The following is a 20,996-nucleotide window of genomic DNA, read 5'->3' as shown; positions in this document are numbered from 1 at the left end:
TGGTATTTTTATCCTTGGTAGTAACATTACCCTCTTTAGCAAACACATCTCGGTATATATATCTGGAACATCTGAAATGTCCATCTCAAGGAAAGCCAATATAGACATGTCTATTTAGTCAAGTTTGAAACCAAGATACTTGGGATATCCTTTACCAGTATATTTCAATGTGACCAATAGAAGTCAGTATGGTCACTGCATTTCATATCAGGGAGGTACGGCTAGTCTGTCAAAAGAAATAGGTTTAACCCTTTTGGCGCTAAAGTCTATTTTTATCCCCCTTATAAAATAAACCCCAGTCAATTTTTCTCAGACTTAAACCAAAATTTTGAGAACAAAAGTGTGGCCAATGAAATGTGATGTCCATTAGGTCCAAAATTATCAAAAAATAAAAATTCATAAAAATTGGTAAAATATTGCACTAAAATTTTGGCAGGAGAAAATTATGGCGCTCAAAGGGTTAAATGAATAATTGTCCTTTTTACCTCATCATTAAGTTACTTGTCTGTACTTTAACTTTTTCTGTCATGTTTATTTGATTTTGTACAATTTGATTTCAAATTGAAAACTTCACATTACATTCCTGGGATCTGACTTACACCAGATACACTGGTGTAAAATAATGTCATTCAGTTTTTTTTATTTTTTGTTGTTTAGCAACAGCAACTTCTGTAAATATCTTAATGTAATTTTTGTCCAGTGCATTTTGAAACTTTGAATTTCCAAGCTGCAACAAAAATTTTGTTTGATTCTACCATTTACACAGATTAAAAATCAGAGCAATTGCCAGCTGTGGCTCTCAGCTGTATAGTCGACCATGTATTGAAGGTGAGATGTAGCCCAGAGTGCTCACCGCTCATATTGTACTTTGTGAGTGTATACTACCAGCTCTGATATCACAATTGGTTACATAATTCTGATCAAAACTAACAAAAATGACATTAGGCAGTTTTTGACAGTCACTGCTGGGTCTGTGAGAATTATTTTTCGACTACCGGGGTATTCCTGTATTCACTGCCACCTGTTATACAGTGACAATGTACATTGACAATGCGGATCCCAATTTCACCCAGAAAACATTTGAGTTTTGTTGGGGACTATGTTTATTTGTAAAGCTGGCCAGTGTATGCCCATTATTCTTCAGTTTTACAGTAGCAATGCCAGCTCTAAGTACAAAATCGAATCCTGTTATCTGACTCAATTTTTTCAAGCGAGTAGCAGTACATTACCAGAAACCCCTTTGAATTTAGACCACCAGAAATTTAAATAACTATTAATTGATACTTAGAGACTCCTACAAGATCAAATAGCCATCACATTGATTTGTAATGATGGTTTGAGCTGCTCAAAAACCAACCATTGTGAACAAAGTTTTACAACATTAGAACACTGTATGTTAGGTGACTGTACTGTCATCCTTGAAAAATAATGTATTCCAGTCCATAGACTGCAAACTTATTCCTGAAATACTCTGAAATACTACGGCCGAATTCTGGATTCTTTCAGTAAATGTTTTACTGTGCAAGCCTTGATGAAAATTTTCTAGTGCAATATTGAAACCTTTTGAATCATCCAGTGTTTATGTCAAGGGTTTTGCTTCTCTGCTAAATTTTCCGTCTATTGTCATGCTTCCTGCAATATGCTACCCAGAATTCCCTCTGGCAATGACATTACAGGGACGACAGCTTGCAATGTTATTAGACATCTAAAAAATTCACCCATATTGCTAACCCCTAGCATAAACACTGTGTAATTGTTGTTGTATTCATACAAGGACTTTTTATATTAACAGTACTATATTAAAAAGCAACTTTGTGCTTTACTTTGTAATATACTGTATAATTTGTAATATACCGGTACATACTAATTGGGGTACATTTTCGGGTTCTTTGATTTTACTTATTCATAAAATACAATGAATATGAATAAAATACAGGCACAGGTTGTGCTTAGTATTTCTACGTATGTTTGAGTGTATTTCTACGTATGTTTGAGTATTTTCACCATATCTTTCATTTTTCACAACGATTCTGCTTACCTTTAAAAGGTACTTGCGTTAAAGTTGCAATTTTCAATCCCAGGTTCTCGCATAATTAGTGGAGTTCTCCTCCTAGTCAAATACTTTGCTAGTACGATGTTTGATTTCTATAACATTAATTACACAAACTGATCTCAACCTTTTGTCACATTTTGTCAATCCTGCAAACAGAGTTTATACTAGCGTTTGAATGACGGTCAGCTCAAATCGCCTACGGTCCTTGATTCCCCACCACCAACGCTCGAATTTCCTAAAAATTCTCTTCCAGTCGCGTTAGGATTTGAATATAACCCCAGGGTTCGATCGGCAGCAACTTCACGCTGACCGCTTGGCAGTCTGTTTGCGTTTTTGCGACCGAAAAAACCTTAAAAGTTGCAATTTCTGGAGCGTGCGCCCGCGGGTTGCTTGTTTGGCGTCAAATTACACAGTGAGTGCCGCCATAGCTTCACGTCCTTTTAAAGGGAGGCTCCGCCGCCTCGCCTCTAAAGAAATGTACAAATGACTTTGGATTTGTGTGTGCGTAAAACAAAACATTAAAATACTTCAGCAGTAGAAACATTATGATGTGTTTTCTTATTTTGACCAGCACTCTCCACCTGTATGATATCATGGGTTTTCGATCATGTAGATGCAACACAAGACAAGCTGTACCGGACAGCTGCAGCATACAACAAACCACCAATTTGTGAATTCATACATGAATTGTACATTCATTTGTCATAGTGTGGCAATACATGACTTAAATAAATCATTTTCTTCCAAAGTTCTCGTTGCATTGCTTTGAAACTTGATACTCTTAACTCTAGGATTGTCTTCTGTCGGAATTGTGAAAATTGTGGTGAAATTTTCATATTGGTATTTTTAGGGCAATTTTTCTCATTCTTGTTAATTTGTTTTTTAAATTAACTGTTCTGACTGCCTTGAAATTTGGTATGTATGTACCTAGAGGCAACCTTAAATGAGTGTCGTCAAATTGTGATGAAATTTTCATATTTGTATTTTAGGAGTAACTTTTCCATTTTTGGTCAAAAATTAATTTTCTCAGAAATCACATGTCAGATTGCTTTGAAACTTGGCACGCATGTTCCCAGGGATAAACTGGCCTGCCACATAAAATTCAGAATAATTATATCAAAGATAATCGACAGATTCGATTCAAGGTTGTTCGTCATATACAGATACTAAACCTCTCCAATTGTATCGAGCATGCTAGGGAGTGATGCAGTGTTCTTTCGAAAAGTTTATGACGATAAAATGACACGGCGCATGATACAATGCCACCAAAACTTATTTATGTAATAGATGTCATAAACACAGTCCACCGTAGCCGTTATGAATAAAACACGGTTCAAAAATGTTTAACATCAAGCCGTGCACAAATGTTTTAAATTCACGATCGTACCTACCTGTTGTCCTCATACTTGAATATCATATGTGACTATTGTAGAGTATTTCAAAGAAACGGTTTGCACCGCGTGCCTTAACTGTAAACATAACGGTAGATCTCTTTTTGGAGGATGTAGTGGCCCTGAAAAGCGCCATTTGGTACGTGTACAATGCCTTACCTTTTCATTGTTTGAGTCAAGGAACCGTGGTTGGGTCTGCAACGAACCTGTGATGTTACTGAGAAGAATGAAGAATGACGTCCGAAATTGTGGGATGGTTGGAATGGAATTTCCATTGAATATTGCACGGATAGCGAATAATTTTGCCCTATCTCGGAAATACCTCACGATTCACTGATATCTCTTATTATAATATGCTTAGCTGGAATGAGGCAATCTGATTGGCTGGAGCCGGGGTTATATTCTCAAAAAGAAGGCCTACGCGCTGCGTAACATTTCGAACTCTAGCAAATTTCAAACTCCAACGTGCCATAATGTCGAACAAGTCTACAACTTGAAATTGAGTTTGACTGTAATAACATCTTAAATTTAAGTCTGGTGCAGCTCGATGAACCGTTTTTTTTTGTTTTTTTTTTTTGTTTTTTTTTTTTTCAAGTAAAGTCCTTCAAGGTCGATTCGTAATCGCGATATCGATGCATTGCGTAAATAACAATCTATGGATAATTTCGCCAAATAAAGTACCTGAAAATGCAGCCGAAATTGCGAAACTGTTGACGTGAAATTACAAAACCGAAATCACAAAACTGTTGATATACAATTTAGACAATTGGAATATAACAATCTCTCCAGGTGTATCACAATTTATTGGTAATTTCCCCCCAAAAGTGCCTGAAAATGCAACCGAAATAACGAAATCGTTGACATGAAATCTGAAGGCCAAACTACTGCACCTTGCGACGGACTGCCTGTGTCCAGTGCAAGCAGCAGTCCTGCAGGGTCTTCTCCAGAAAAATCACACGAACCGCCTCCCACAAACCAGCCTCAAAGTCCACGACAAATTTCCACAGCCCTGTGTTGATATAGATCTCGTGATTGTCTTCAGGACTTTCTTGCAATCCTGTTTTCGTCTTCGTGATATCAAAACAAACACAAGAAGGACTTGTTTGGTGTTTTCGTCGGCTTTAACAAACGCATGGATGGAGAAAAGTTGGTAGAATGGTTCCCGGACTAGCTTGAATGCTGCATCCATGTACCATGTCTCAGCTTGACCAAGTATGGCTAGTTGTTCTTAGGTGTATAGATAGAGATGATGTGCTCCATCCATTACTATGTCTTTCTGAAGAAATCCATCGTGGAGGAAGCTTGCGTCTATGGTGAAGTTCAGGTCTATCGGCTCTTCAGGGTGCATATTCTACCAAAGTCGGCTGGCTGTTTTGATTAGGTTGGCTGGTTTAGGACGGCTCTGTGACGGTTGGTCGGTTGGAATATCAGAGATCAGATACTGTTAGTTTTATGTTTTATATTGGCAAAAAAATGATCATATCTCTCATTGACTACCATGTATACTGAACCAACATTTTTGTGAAACTCAAAAATCCTATTTCTTGCACACACATGCATTTGTAATGACCCTAGTCTAATTAAATACATTAATATCAATAATAAAGCATACACAAATACACAGATTTACCTATTTTTGTATTGGAAAAAAAATATTCATAGTTTCTGCATAGACTGTCACGTATAATGAAACTACATTTCGGTGAAATTCCAAAATCCAATTTCTTGCACATACATACATTTGTAACTATCCTAGTCCATACGTATATTAATATGAATAATCGAGTGAAATCTGTCTATAAAGGACACCTTCAGGAATGGAAAAAAATGTCCTTAATATAGAGGTGTCCTTAATAGACAGGTGGAATTCTATACAAAGTGTAACTTTTGGATTGATCAATGCGTCCTGAATAAAGAGGTGTCCTGATTAGAGAGGTGTCCGTAAGGACAGGTTTCACTCTACATAAATACACAGATTTACCTAGTTTGTATTGAGAAAAAATCATTCATAGTTTCCACATAGACTACAATGTATAGTGAATCAACATTTCAGTGAAACTCCAAAATCCAATTTCTTGCACAAATATCCATTCGTAACCACCCTAGTAAATCAAGTACATTAATATCAATAATCAATAATCAAACATACATAAATACACATATTTACCTATTTTTGTATTGGAAAACAAATTACATATTTATAATTATATATTTAAATATATTTATATTGTGCTGTTATTGATGGGTCTCTCTCGAGTAACAAAAAGAAACGTTCTCGATCGATCAACCCTATTTTCTTGGGCTCTATTAACGTTAAAGAGAAGAATATTTTTATGAATCAATCAAACAATTGATAGAAGAGAGATCTGGTAAATCGAGTTGGTGTGTGTCTATCACCATAATATCAGGTGCAGCCAACGGAGCTATTCATCGAAAAAGCTATTCCAGGAGCAATTTTCGAGGCAGGGGAAATATTAATTTTGTGTGGGCAGGGACACATTTTTAGGTTGCAGGGGAGAAAATTTTAGTTTTTTGTCGGGCAGGGCTGAAATATCGGTTGATTGTCAGGGGAGAGGGCTTCGCAAAAAACGAGGGGAGGGGAAGCTACTTTCAAAACGGGGTCAGGGAAGTTGAGCCATGGTGTTTCCGGGGATTGGGACACAGGGCAAGTACTATACCTTTTGAAGGCTGCCCAGACTACTTAACCTATCGCGAATGACCCCTCATCTCACTGCAAGTACTGCGCGTAACGGCCCGCTGCTATCTGTTATCAGATTGCTTTGCTAAATCTACAACATGTACAAGGGCATATGTGAGGGCGCCGAACAAGGCTGAGCAAAGCAGTGTGGGTAAAAAAACTCTTTCGCGGCTGGCCCCTATACTGCATGTACATTGCCAATATATTACGGACGTACCTTAAATTGTGTTTTTGTCTGTGCTGTACCTGATGAGAAAAGTCAAACTTTAAGGAGGGTAATTCTTGTTGCATGGAAGAGGGGCTGTTCACATGTTTTTGAATTTATTTTCGACTTTTTTTATGTTGGCTGAACTCCACCCTTATTTAATCATAGCAACAGTCTGTGTAAAAGATTTTAGGATTTTAGGCACTATCGTTGTAAACCCACACAGCTGATGAAATGAACGCAATGGTATAATGAAGCAAAAATGAGGTTGAACGTTTGGCACAGGTTATTTGTCACCTTGTCTGCCTTATGCTCTGATTACTCCCCATTGTTGGACCAGACGCAACTCTCTCCCAGTAAAAAGAAGCTCTCTCCCAATAAAAGTATATTAAGAGAGTGTACGTTGGCAGTGTTGAATCGAGTAAAACAATGATAGTGTCATTGTAGCGTTTCTTATGACATCTACATTAGGTTTAAAACAACAACAACACAACAGTTATGTTCGTTGAATTTTGATGGTCAACAAAACTACTATAAAACATAAACAACGACAATCAGATCTCTGGGTCCCCTTAGGTGAAGGTGAAAACCAAGATACACCAAAACTTGCAACACTAACAACAACTTTGTTTCAAAAGTCAATACACTTAATGCAAGATAGTGTCGAACGCGGCTAAAAACAGGCAGATCGTCTATGTATATAAAAACAACAGATAATCTCTCGTCACATCGCCACACGAATTACGCAACTACAATACCACAGAACTTAGGCTACAGAGAACTAACGAAGAAACAAACAACATATTTGTGTTCACAACAAAATATAGCCAATATATATATAAGAACACAAGCTATAAAAATAGCAATGTGCAAAAACTGGGTACACATAGAAAAGGACGAAACACTAAGGAATTATTCCAAAAAACAACCGACCATCTCATACAAAAGAAATCCAAACATATGCGATACACTGATAAAGGCCAAAGTCCACTGAATTAGGAACAAGGCCGCAAACAAAAATACAAAAAAAATCCAAACACAATATTCGAGCTCCCTGCTAGACGAACAAGAGATCAACAACATCGACAAAATATAACATACGAAAGATCTATACCTATATTTATTGTCAGCTGAGAAAGATACCGATCTAGTTTCGAAACGTGGAGTCAAAGGGCATGGTTGTACTACGCCCATGCATCTCTCGCCATGGACCTATTTTTTCAGTTTTCTCACGAACAGTCAAAATACAATATAGCCAAAAACACATTTAATCACATACAAGATAAGATAGGTGATGTGTGAAGCCACTTTCCTTTTATTACAAGCCTTTTAATAAAGGAGGGCAAGTCTTTTTGTAGCATGCAGAGGGGCTGTTCTCAGGTTTTAGAATGTATTTTCTATTTTTCTGATTGGTTGGCTACATGTACACAGATGTTTGTTACTTTGTTAAAATTTCCGACATATGGAAGTTGGTGTTAAACGAAATCTGCTGATTACCAAAATGACGTAAATTACGTCGTTGCTCACGTGTCATTCTAACTTGTTGTCTGCCATGGTCTCTCCACACGTTGGAGTGGCCCCAGTTATTGCGATGCATCGATCGGGTGTTTTCCGAAAACTTTCGAAGACCAACGAGGCTGGTGCTACATCCGGGATAGCTGATCATGAGTTAAGCTCGACTTTTCCGCGCCAACGCGACGTAGCATATCTTGGAGCCGACAACCGTGGATGCGGTCAACTCCACCGTGGCTCGTAGGAAAACCCATGGTAAGTGTATCCTTCATTACATTGTTGCCGCTCAAACTTACCACTATAGTCAACACTCAATTTGCGAATTACAGTATGGATGTACAATTTCGAATATACTGACATTTACATTTTTAAACAACAATCAGGTTCATGTAGTACCTGTAAATGTCATCTAGAAAACAACAAAAATACTTTGAATCAATGTTTTATTGTTTTATTCTGATCTCAAACAGGTATGAAAGTTAATGTGACCAAGTCAAGCATTATTGTGCAACACAATTTCAAATTTTTTAATTAATGTGGGAACAAAACCGCTTAAAAAGTGGACACAACCACTGTTATGTAATCAAGAAATCTAGATTAGCCTGACTTCCTCGAAGACATTATAATTTAATTAAGACAAAGGCGTTTCTTACTGTGATGATAGACTGACTAGCATGTTTGACTGGTACCACTTAACATATGTGAATTCGAGAGTAAATTCTGCCATTATTGAATATCTGTAAGTTTTACTGACAAATCAATTGACATGAAGGTGAACCCTGACCCGTCAGTTTGACAAAATGTGCTCTGATATGGATAAGTGATATCAGTTACTGCAGTGATGGTTATCTTATATTAAGTGAGACACAGTATTACAGATAGACAGCCCCTGGACATTGACATAGAGGTCATATAAACTGAAGATGTTACTGACCCTAAAGATAGACTGACTAGCATGTCTGACTGGAACCACCGAACATACATGAATTTAGAGAATAAATTCTTTCATTTAATACTGAATATCTGTAAGATTTACGAAAAATCAGTAGACATTAAGATGAACTCTGACCCTTCAGTTTTATGTAACATGCTCTGATATTGATTAGCAATATCAGTTACTCTAGTGATGTTTATTTAAATTTAAGTGAGATACAGTATTTAAGATAGACGGCCCCTGGAAACAGACTGACAGCTCAAGTTCCAGATCCGTCATAGCTCTTGCTGATGAGGTATAACTGACGCTTTGATAGGTATGATATAGAGATATTTTTGTTTTTCTGTTATCTTGTAGTTGAAGTTTTAGTGTGAAAAAATTGACTTTGTTATGAAGTTTATGATGATGTTGCATGTATATTGGAGCAGTTCACCTGTAATGAAGCCTTTGATGTTTATCTTATAGAGTGAGACAGTAGTTGTAGTATATATAAACAGCCAGTGGACACAACTCACAGATTCTGACGGAGTCATGTGATATTCTGAATCCGACTGACCATGGTAATGTTACAATTTACTATAAATCCAATCATCTTTATACAACACCCGAGTGAGGAGTGTAAGAGTAACACTATGGTTGTTGTAACATTCGCTTATAGAAACTTTTATCTCTGATATAGGTTGATCCGCAGCACCAGTACATGTAGCAGGAATGTGGTAGTCATGGCTCATTCAAGAGGGTCAGATTCAAAAGTTAAGTACCACTGATTCCTAATTCAGCCTTGTTTTTCTTCCTCAATGCCTTTAATTTGATTTAAACATACACAGTCACCCAGGCCATATTGTCAACTATCCGGAACTGCTTTTGTGACCATAAACGCACCATAGACAGAATATGAAAACGTTCCAGAGAAACATGTTACACGTTTGAATTTTTGTTTTAGGTGAATAACCAATGTCAGTAGGATGTATTATATTTTACCTAATCTGAGATGTACTCGATAGAAGATTTATCATTTCGCGCAAACAGACTCAAATGCAATGCCTGAGACAGCATGCAATGAGGGAAAAATGTGGGAACCTCAAACTCTACTGTCCATGATTTGACCAACCTGAAAACTGAACATTGACCATTATGTAATCAAGTCATGTAGATAACACAGCCTGACTGACACAGAAAATACAAACATCAATTTCTGCAGAACAAAACTCAAAAACGCTATTTTAAAACACAAGATTCTGAAATCACAAAATTTGCACTTATCAGAATACACAAAAAACAGCAAATGACATTGCTCAGTTAACAGCCATTCAAATGCGACTAGAAAGAAAACTAACCAATCAACATTAAGGCGGGAACAAGAGCCAACACACCCTGCATACAAACAAGATAACAAAGACGTAACGGTTAGTATTTCATGTTAAGAGACACCAATGGTAACCCAACTCTCTCCGACAACGAATAGAAGATAAGCTTACACGAAGACGAACAGTAAAAGACCTGCACTAGAGATGGAAGACGTCCCTAGGTGAGTGAAAAAACAGCAAGACAAGATCGTAGGCCGTACAATGAATCGACAAGAAACAACACAACATTCCAGGCAACAGTAAACGTTGTGAACAAAGTACAAAACTGGATACAGCATGGGCCAAACAAGGATCACAATATAAACGTCCTTTTTAAAGGCCAACACATATTCAAAAGGGAGAGTTACCGTATCAACACTGTGCCATGCCTCGACACTAAAAGTGTACACTATTACACATAAAATTACAAAATAAATAGAAGGGGTCAACGTCACAAGAGGGCACAGAAACACAAAACAAAATAAACATATTACGCCAACAAAAATGTCGCATTACAAGCTAGAGCACAAACCAAAATGAAATCAATACACATAGCAGCCTCAAATTCATCTGAATTTCACCTTCCAAAACACAGGATAAAATACATTCTATGTCTAAGGCATATGATCAAGAATACTATCAGAAAACGGTGAGATACCAATCAAACCGTTAGATAAAGGAAGATTGTTATGTAGGTCATTTCCCCCACTCTCATCATGACCTGAGATCAATTAGTCTAGAACATTCTCAAGGTCACTGCCCTTGATGACCTAACAACCTTGAATTCAATTAGTCATGTTTGGAATGTTCTGGAAAGTTGATTAGTTGTGTAAGGGAGATAATTTTAGAACAGTAATTAGCATGTCAATAAAGTTCTAGATTGTTCTTATATGCCTTTATAAAAGGGACGTGCACAGCTTCCAGTCAGACTTTTGGGATCGTGTCTCTTGTGTGTTACTAAACTCCAGCAGTAGTCATTCTCAAGACTTTCAAGACCTTCACTGTCAACGCTGGATTTATACTGTGGACTTTATGCAGCTTCAAGCCTGCAAGCCAAAGGACTGTTCATTCATCCGACTGACTGTTACAACTCTGAGACTGGAGCTTTGCCGTCCCAGCTGAGATAAGTAATCTGTACACTTTTAAAGCTTGTACTCTATCCCTGACTTAGCAATTAGTTTTATTTTTGTAATAAATTTTGTTTTAAACGTTAACTGCTGAGTTCACCCTTTTGTTCGTTTTCTCTGCACGTAACAAAATTGGGGGCTCGTCCGGGAGACGAATATTTTGAGCCGTTTGACAACATTTTGACAGCCTTTTCAAAACTACTGTATACTGTGAACTCAGCGAAATTCAATCATGGCGGAATTCAAGCCAGACGAATTTATGGATGACTTGATCAGGACACATTTAATTCCCTCAGAAAAGACAACCTCATAGCACTGGCAAATTTCCTTAAGTAGATGTCAAAAGATCTATGCGCAAGCGAGAAATCAGTTCAAGATTGCAAAACATTTAGTTAAATCTGGCCATTTTGAAGAGTCTGCCTTAAAAGATTATGAGCCTGAGTCTTCCTTCGAACTCAAAAAATTAGAATTAGAAATACAGGCAGATTTGGAGCTTAAGAAATTGGAATTAGAAAAGGAAAAATTGCAAATGGAAGAAAGGGAAAGGCAGGAAAATTACAAATGAAAGACAAAGAATTACAAATGGAAGAAAGACAGAGAGAAAAGGAGAGAGAATTGGAAGAGCATCGACTACAGTTAGAAATGAGACGTTTTAGAGCTTGGACAGTCAGGAAAATTCTTCCCTTCAGACAAGTTTGACATCACTAAGCATTTCAGGTTAGTTCCCCCTTTCCAAGAAAAGGATGTTGATAAATATTTCCTCCATTTTGAGAAATTGCTCAGAGTCTGAATTGGCCTAAGGAGTCCTGGTCTATGCTTTTGCAGAGTGCTTTGGTGGGTAAAGCCAGAGAAATTTACATTCAGTTGTCAGTAGAGCAGGCTTCAGATTATGATTCTGTGAAGGAATTAATTCTCAAGGGCTATGAGTTGGTGCCTGAAGCTTACCGTCAGAAATTTAGGGATTGTGAGAAGGTGAAGGATCAAACTTATGTGAATTTGCTCGAACAAAAGAACAACTGTTTGATCGTTGGTGTTCTTCGGAAAAGGTCAGTCAGAATTATGACAAATTACGACAGCTTGTTTTGATTGAGGAATTTAAAAGGTGCATCCGGAGTGACATCAAGACATTTATCAATGAACAAAAGGCAGATACATTGGAGGTTGCTGCACGTTTGGCCGATGATTATTCATTGACCCACAAATTTTCATTCTCAGCAAACCATCCCAGTCCTTTTCATACAGAAACAATGCAGGTAAATTTAACTCCTCCTTTTCATCCAAGAATTCCTCAAAGGACAGTAGAAAATCAAATGACAACAGTTCACAAAATTCATGTAACACTCCCACATCATCAGATCCCAAGTCTCAATCTCCTTCTGACAAACAGTTCGGTACACTTTCTAGTTATTATTGTACGAAAGACGGCCATTTAGTCTCAGATTGTTTCAAATTCAAAAGAAAACGTGAAGGTAAAATTGGTCAAAGTGGATCTAAGCCAACCGGCTTTATTTCTTCATCAACTCAATTAGAGTCTAATGATGTGTGTAACACATTTTCTGAGGTAAACCCCCTCTTATCCCCAATAAATGAGGTCAAGGTCAATTCTTCTCAAGACAGCATTATGGTTATTTTTGATTCATTTATTCATGATGGTTTTATATCACTTTCTAGTGATTTTTCTTCCGCTACCCCTGTCAAAATTTTAAGAGATACCGGGGCTTCCCAGTCTCTTTTGTTGGCAGATACCCTGCCGTTTTCTGAAAAGTCATTTTCAGGTTCTAAAGTTCTTATTAAGGGGGTAGATTGCAATGACTACATTCCTGTTCCTCTCCATAATGTCTATTTGTCTTCGGACTTTGTTTCTGGACCTGTGGCTTTAGGTATTAGGCCTTTTTTGCCTTTCGAAGGGATTCACCTTCTTCTTGGAAACGACCTTGCTGGGGACAAGGTCATCACTAATCCACTTGTGACTGATAATCCTAGTTTAGATCAGGATCCAGAGCCAATTGAACAAGAGATACCCGATTTATTTCCTTCGTGTGCAATTACTCGAGCCATGTCAAAGAAAACTTCCGAGAATCAAAATACTCTCAAGAATAATGTCACAGATGTTGACTTAAATGACACCTTTCTCAGTCAGGTGTTTGACACGGATCATTCCGTTATCCCTCGTGGATTTGAAAACTTCCAGTAAAACTTCTGCTGACCAAAGTCAGACATTTTCTAGATCAAATCTCATTGCAGAACAACACAAAGACCCAGATATTTTGTCTTTGTTTGACAGGGTAGATGATGAAGGTAAAACTTCAGATAGCTCTGTTTCCTATTATACAAAATCTGGTATTCTCATGCGTAAATGGAGACCTCCAGATGTTTTGGTTGATGACGATTGGGCTATAAAACATCAAATTGTGGTTCCAAAGCCCTATCGTGCTGAAATATTGCGCCTGGCCCATGAAACCCCCTGGGCTGGTCATTTAGGAGTCAGGAAAACTTATCATAAAATTCTCAGTCACTTTTATTGGCCTAATCTCAGGCAGGATGTAGCACATTTCTGTAAAACTTGTCACACGTGTCAAATGGTAGGAAAGCCAAATCAGACCATTCCAAAGGCCCCTTTACAGCCAATTCCTGCATTTCAAGAACCATTTAGTAGGATACTAATAGACTGTGTTGGGCCCCTACCAAAAACAAGATCAGGAAATGAGTACATGCTGACAATAATGTGTACATCAACTCGGTTCCCCGAAGCCATACCACTGAGAAATATAAAGGCAAAGACTATAGAGAGAGCTTTAGTCAAATTTTTCACTTTATTTGGCCTCCCTAAATGTGTCCAGTCCGATCAAGGCTCCAACTTAATGTCTGGTATTTTTCAACAAGTAATGGATCAGCTAGGCATTAAACAGTATAGGTCATCCGCCTATCATCCAGAAAGTCAGGGTGCTCTTGAGCGATTTCATCAAACTTTGAAAAACATGATTAGGACCTACTGTTTTGACACAGAGAAGCAGTGGGATGAAGGAATTCATTTTCTGCTCTTTGCTGTTAGAGAGTCAATTCAAGAGTCTCTTGGTTTTAGCCCATTTGAGCTTGTATTTGGACATACAGTCCGTGGCCCACTTAAGCTCGTTAAAGAGAAATTCCTATCAGACAATGATGATTGTCTGAATATTTTGCAATATGTGTCAGATTTTCGTACAAAACTCTCTAAAGCATGTGAATTAGCCAGAGAAAATCTTGAGTCATCTCAGCAGTCAATGAAAACCAAATATGATAAAAGCACCTCAAAACGGAAGTTTGAACCAGGTCAAAAAGTTCTTGTTCTACTTCCAATTCCTGGCAAACCACTCCATGCTCGTTACTTTGGGCCATACCTAATTGATAAGAAATTGAGTGATTTAAATTACATCATAATAACACCTGACAGGCGAAAACAAAAACAGCTATGTCACATAAATATGCTTAAGCCATATTTGGATAGGGATAATCCTACATAACTCAGCCTGTCAGTGCAGTCAGTTCTGGCCATTATGAAGATAGTGATACTGAAACTGACTTGAGTGAAAATACTCTAAACTCAAAGCTGGGCTCGGTCAAGCTTCAGAACTCAGAAATCCTGGAGAAGCTGGAGTCTACAAAGTTGGCACACCTCCAGCCAGAACAACAACAACAGGTGAAAGAACTGCTCCACGAATATAAACACCTGTTTCAAGATGTTCCAACGAGGACAAACGTCATCTATCACGACGTTGATGTTGGGGACAGTAAGCCTGTAAAACAACATCCATACAGACTGAATCCAACAAAAGCGAAATATCTCCAGGAAGAAGTCAAATACCTGCTGGACAATGACTTTATTGAACCCAGTAAAAGTAACTGGAGTTCGCCATGCATACTTGTTCCCAAATCAGATCACAGTTATCGTATGTGCACGGACTTTAGGAAGGTCAACACTTTAACAAAGACAGACACTTTCCCAATCCCGAGGATTGATGACTGCATCGACCGAGTGGGAAAAGCCAAGTATGTGACGAAATTTGACCTACTGAAGGGATTTTGGCAAGTCCCTCTGACGGATCGTGCTCGTGAAATATCCGCCTTTGTTACACCAGACGGATTGTTCCAGTACAAGGTGATGCCATTCGGAATGAAGAACTCTCCGGCAACGTTCCAACGGATGATCAACGACGTCATATCCGGGCTAGACGGATGTGCAGCTTACGTTGACGACGTCGTCCTGTATAGTGACACCTGGGAGGAACACATCAAGCTCATGCGGAAGTTCTTTGAGAGACTGAGCAAAGCAATGTTGACTGTCAACCTTGCCAAATCTGAGTTTGGTTGGGCTAGGGTAACTTACCTCGGACATACTGTAGGACAGGGTGAGGTAAAACCTGTTGATGCCAAAATCAGTGCCATTTCAAGTTTTCCCATACCAAACTGCAAACGACAACTGATGCGCTTTCTCGGTATGGCTGGTTACTACAGAAAATTCTGTCCAAATTTCTCCACAATTACTGAGCCTTTGACTAACTTACTTAAAAAGAAAGTAAAGTTTGTTTGGTCAGAGCAATGCCAACAGGCATTTGATACACTTAAAGCCATACTGCAAAGTGCCCCAGTGTTGTCTGCACCAGATTTCACTTTGCCATTCAAATTAGCTGTAGATGCTAGTGATACGGCTGCTGGTGCTGTTTTATTGCAAGAGGATAGTCATGGTGTAGATCATCCTGTTTGCTATTTTCACGCAAATTAACAAATCCCAGAGAAACTACTCTACAATTGAAAAAGAATGTTTATCTTTGATATTAGCTTTACAGCATTTTGAAGTTTATGTTACTTCTTCAAATCAGCCAATAGTGGTTTATATTGATCACAACCCTCTTGTTTTTCTGCAGAAATTTAAGGCAAAAATCAGAGATTGTTAAGATGAAGTTTAATGTTACAGGAGTTTAACCTTGATATTAGACATATCAAGGGCAGAGACAATTTAATTGCAGACTGTCTCTCTCGTATTAGAGTTTATTGTTGTTCACACTTTTAATATCACATTTGTAAAAGAAAGATTTTTTCTTTGAAAAATTTCTTTTTTGAAGAGGGGGTGTGTTATGTAGGTCATTTTCCCCCACACTCATCATGACCTGAGTTCAATTAGTCTAGAACATTCTCAAGGTCACTGCCCTTGATGACCTAACAACCTTGAATTCAATTAGTCATGTTTGGAATGTTCTGGAAAGTTGATTAGTTGTGTAAGGGAGATAATTTTAGAACAGTAATTAGCATGTCAATAAAAGTTCTAGATTGTTCTTATATGCATTATAAAAGGGACGTGCACAGCTTCCAGTCAGACTTTTGGGATCGTGTCTCTTGTGTGTTACTAAACTCCAGCAGTAGTCATTCTCAAGACTTTTCAAGACCTTCACTGTCAACGCTGGATTTATACTGTGGACTTTATGCAGCTTCAAGCCTGCAAGCCAAAGGACTGTTCATTCATCCGACTGACTGTTACAACTCTGAGACTGGAGCTTTGCCGTCCCAGCTGAGATAAGTAATCTGTACACTTTTAAAGCTTGTACTCTATCCCTGACTTAGCAATTAGTTTTATTTTTGTAATAAATTTTGTTTAAACGTTAACTGCTGAGTTCACCCTTTTGTTCGTTTTCTCTGCACGTAACAAAATGAATAAAATTCTACACACTAATAAGGAAGCGTCAAAAATAACTCGTCAACCACCGACTTCATACAAAGATTACAACAGACAACTTATAAACACAGAAACAATTCCTGCATTTTGACAGAAACGCACAACATTAAACATGTTGACGATCACATATATCTTTCTCTCAATCTAGTAAACACAATACGAACACGACCTTGAACACAGTAGAACAAAATGAGATATCCTAGCTTCCAGAATGAAAGAACAAACTTCCAGTGGGACAACATAGGAAAACATACAATTTGCAAATATACAACACAATTTATCCACTGAAGTTGAAGAAAGTCTGGCAAACTTCCAAAATATAGCGTCAAAGAATCGTCGTGTCTTACACAGTCTCTTCCACTCTGGAGTACAGACTGCACTGACACGCAGATTACAGCCGCTGTGTCTCTCCGTGCCTAATCGGCTCTATACACAAGACAGTGAAACAGAAAATACACACTACTACATATTAAACACAAAATCATAATATATGAACGATGTGTGGAGCTGATTCCCCTGTACTAACAATGTATGGGCAAACTGTCTTAGATGACAGATAGCCACAATGTATTGGCAACTGTCTAAGATGACAGATAGCCACAATGTATTGGCAACTGTCTTAGATGACAGATAGCCACAATGTATTGGCAACTTTCTTAGATGACAGATAGCCACAATGTATTGGCAACTGTCTTAGATGACAGATAGCCAAAAAGTATGGGCAACTGTCTTAGATGACAGATAGCCACAATGTATGGGCAACTGTCTTAGATGACAGATAGCCACAATGTATGGGCAACTGTCTTACATGACAGATAGCCACAATGTATGGGCAACTGTCTTACATGACAGATAGCCACAATGTATGGGCAACTGTCTAAGATGACAGATAGCCACAATGTATGGGCAACTGTCTAAGATGACAGATAGCCACAATGTATTGGCAACTGTCTAAGATGACAGATAGCCACAATGTATGGCAACTGTCTTAGATGACAGATAGTCACAATGTATTGGCAACTGTCTTAGATGAAGATAGCCAAAAAGTATGGGCAACTGTCTTAGATGACAGATAGCCAAAAAGTATGGGCAACTGTCTTAGATGACAGATAGCTACAATGTATGGGCAACTGTCTTAGATGACAGATAGCCACAATGTATTGGCAACTGTCTTAGATGACAGATAGCCACAATGTATGGGCAACTGTCTAAGATGACAGATAGCCAAAAAGTATGGGCAACTGTCTTACATGACAGATAGCCACAATGTATGGGCAACTGTCTTACATGACAGATAGCCACAATGTATGGGCAACTGTCTAAGATGACAGATAGCCACAATGTATGGGCAACTGTCTTAGATGACAGATAGCCACAATGTATTGGCAACTGTCTAAGATGACAGATAGCCACAATGTATTGGCAACTGTCTTACATGACAGATAGCCACAATGTATTGGCAACTGTCTAAGATGACAGATAGCCACAATGTATTGGCAACTGTCTTACATGACAGATAGCCACAATGTATTGGCAACTGTCTTAGATGACAGATAGCCGAAAAGTATGGGCAACTGTCTAAGATGGCAGATAGCCACAATGTATGGCAACTGTCTTAGATGACAGATAGCCAAAAAGTATGGGCAACTGTCTTAGATGACAGATAGCCACAATGTATGGGCAACTGTCTTAGAGATGACAGATAATCACAATGTATGGGCAACTGTCTAAGATGACAGATAGTCACAATGTATTGGCAACTGTCTTAGATGACAGATAGCCAAAAAGTATGGGCAACTGTCTACGATGGCAGATAGCCGAAGAGTATAGGCAACTGTTTTAGACAGTAGATAGCCACAATGTATGGGCAACTGTCTTAGATGGCAGATAGCCCCAAAACATCGGCACATAGGCCAAATGAAGCTTGCTAAATGCTCCATTTAATGCAATATTAAACAATAGGGGATGGAATATCTTACACATCCAGATTTCTGATTTTCCAAGGTGCTAAGAGAAGGTTTTGCTTTTGAAAGAGAAAAATGAGAATTTTCATTTTTGTATACAGCCATGTGCCCTGTAAGGCATCTGAAGTGAAGGGCCATAAATAACGTGAACATCCTGTAGACACAAGGAAATTGCCAATATGAAATGAGAATGTATAAAGAAAAATTAAGAAATTCGCAAATGGAATCAAATCTTGTACAACTTACTTTAAAAAGGGCACAAGCACAATGATGGAGAATGTTGTGATGCACAGCTTGTTGAGTTTAATTGTTATCTACTGAATGTATTCAGAATTTGTTATTGCACATTTTGACTGTGTAAATTATTCATTGTACTAATTTTCAATTTTTACCATTTTGTCGTATAGAGAATATTTGTCCTTGGAGAGGAAAAAAGTATATGGAAAAGACGCGGCAGTATGGAATTGGACCTTAGAATGTTTAAGACAGGTGCCACAACAAAGAAATGGGTTTGATTGTTGTGTCTTTGTGTGCCTTTTTGCCAGACCGATTGCCAGTGATGTTGCTGTGAACTTTACACAAGTAAGAGTTATGGTAGTGGAGTGCAATGTATATAACACAGAAGAGACAGACTCATGCTTAGTATTATTGTTTGTTAGTTTTTTATGGTTTCAGTTTACATGAATTAAATGACATACCTAGTACACAGATGGTTAAGAAAACTTATTATTGCTCAAGTAGGTAGCAAAAATCAGAGTTAGGGACTTGAACAATGGCAATCAAAATGAATAAAAAATATCTTGATTGATGCCGTACTTGCTGTCAAGATTACATATAGTGGAGAAGTTTTTGGTCATGGTTTATAGCAGAAAAATGTAAATGACACAAGTGTCCAGTAGCCAATAGAAATTTACACTCTGCAGGTAAGCCATACAGTGTCACCAACTTAATCGATGACTCGATCAGATAAGTGTTATGCTAATTATCTTGTGACAGTTTTACATTAATTTTCTATTGCAGGAAGAGGTAGGAAGATTCCGTAACCAAATTGTGTATGAAATATTACATAAAGGATTCTAGACTGGCACTGAATTGAATGTGGATTCAGGAGAGAAGACTTGCTTGCAAACATGGAACTCTTTATCTTCACTTGGAACCAGTTTTCACTACTTTCGATGGACACTGTGGCCGTAACAGAGAGTTTCCTCCGTCTAGGGCTTCTAAGTATAATATCAGTATTGTTGCTAATGACTATGTAATAAAGGGAAAGTGGATTCACACATCACCCATCTCATCTTGAATGTGCTTTGGTGTATTTAGTGTCTGAGTTGTGTTTTGGCTGTTAGTGTGAAAATTAACAAACTAGTCGTTAATTTTTAAGTAAGCCACGGCGAGACGTGGGCGTAGTCAGATATGTCTTTGACAGTCATGACCCTTTGTCCCCACGTTTCGAAACCAGAGCGGTCTCTTCCTCAGTCGCCTAAAAAACATATTATTAATATTGAAGTCCAGTATAACTCAACCTTCAAAAATAAAAATGTGGTTTTATTTGGAATTGCAGGTTGCTTCAACATGCTAAAAGGTATGTACAATCACCTCTAATTTACATATGACCTTATATGGGTGGGTTTCAATCTTCTAAATGACTGTGTGGTGATACCCTTTATTTTGACCACCCTGTGAAAATCTTTGATTGGCTGGATCTCCACTTTCCATGGTGACCAAGGCTAAATTTACATAGGTAACCGTAGACGTTTAACTTTGTTGGGGAAGAAATTGTAATTGATGCACAATACTGCAGTTATTAAAATACTGAATAAATTCTTAGAAGTTAAAGCTACTCCTCCTTTTAAAGATAAGGAAACAATATCATAAAAGACTTGCAATCACACTTTAAGAATATCAAGGTAAGTAAATAGAAATGTACAAAGGCTTAAACTCCACAGGTTTTAAATGTGCTGATTTACTATCTACCCAAATGGCCAACAACATGGCCAAGGTCATTACATAGAATTTGTTAAATTTTCTGCATCTTTTCTTTTAATCAAAAATAGGAAAG

General features: G+C 37.9%; 1 protein-coding gene and 1 long non-coding RNA gene across 2 annotated transcripts in view; both read left to right on the top strand.

Annotated features, from left to right (window-relative positions):
- LOC139127628 (uncharacterized) overlaps window positions 1–20,996 on the top strand; it is a 63,911-nt gene that overhangs the window by 11,057 nt on the left and 31,858 nt on the right. The window lies entirely within an intron of this gene.
- LOC139127676 (uncharacterized) lies at window positions 8,910–20,183 on the top strand. The gene is made up of 4 exons (XR_011551077.1): window positions 8,910–9,109; window positions 9,473–9,545; window positions 19,345–19,519; window positions 19,958–20,183. It is a non-coding gene; the product is annotated as an uncharacterized lncRNA (long non-coding RNA).

Source organism: Ptychodera flava, unplaced genomic scaffold, assembly GCF_041260155.1.
Source record: "Ptychodera flava strain L36383 unplaced genomic scaffold, AS_Pfla_20210202 Scaffold_34__1_contigs__length_2629520_pilon, whole genome shotgun sequence".
NCBI classification, from domain to species: Eukaryota; Metazoa; Hemichordata; class Enteropneusta; family Ptychoderidae; genus Ptychodera; species Ptychodera flava.
Note: the sequence above shows the minus strand (reverse complement) of the source record. Positions and strands in the feature narration are given on the sequence as shown.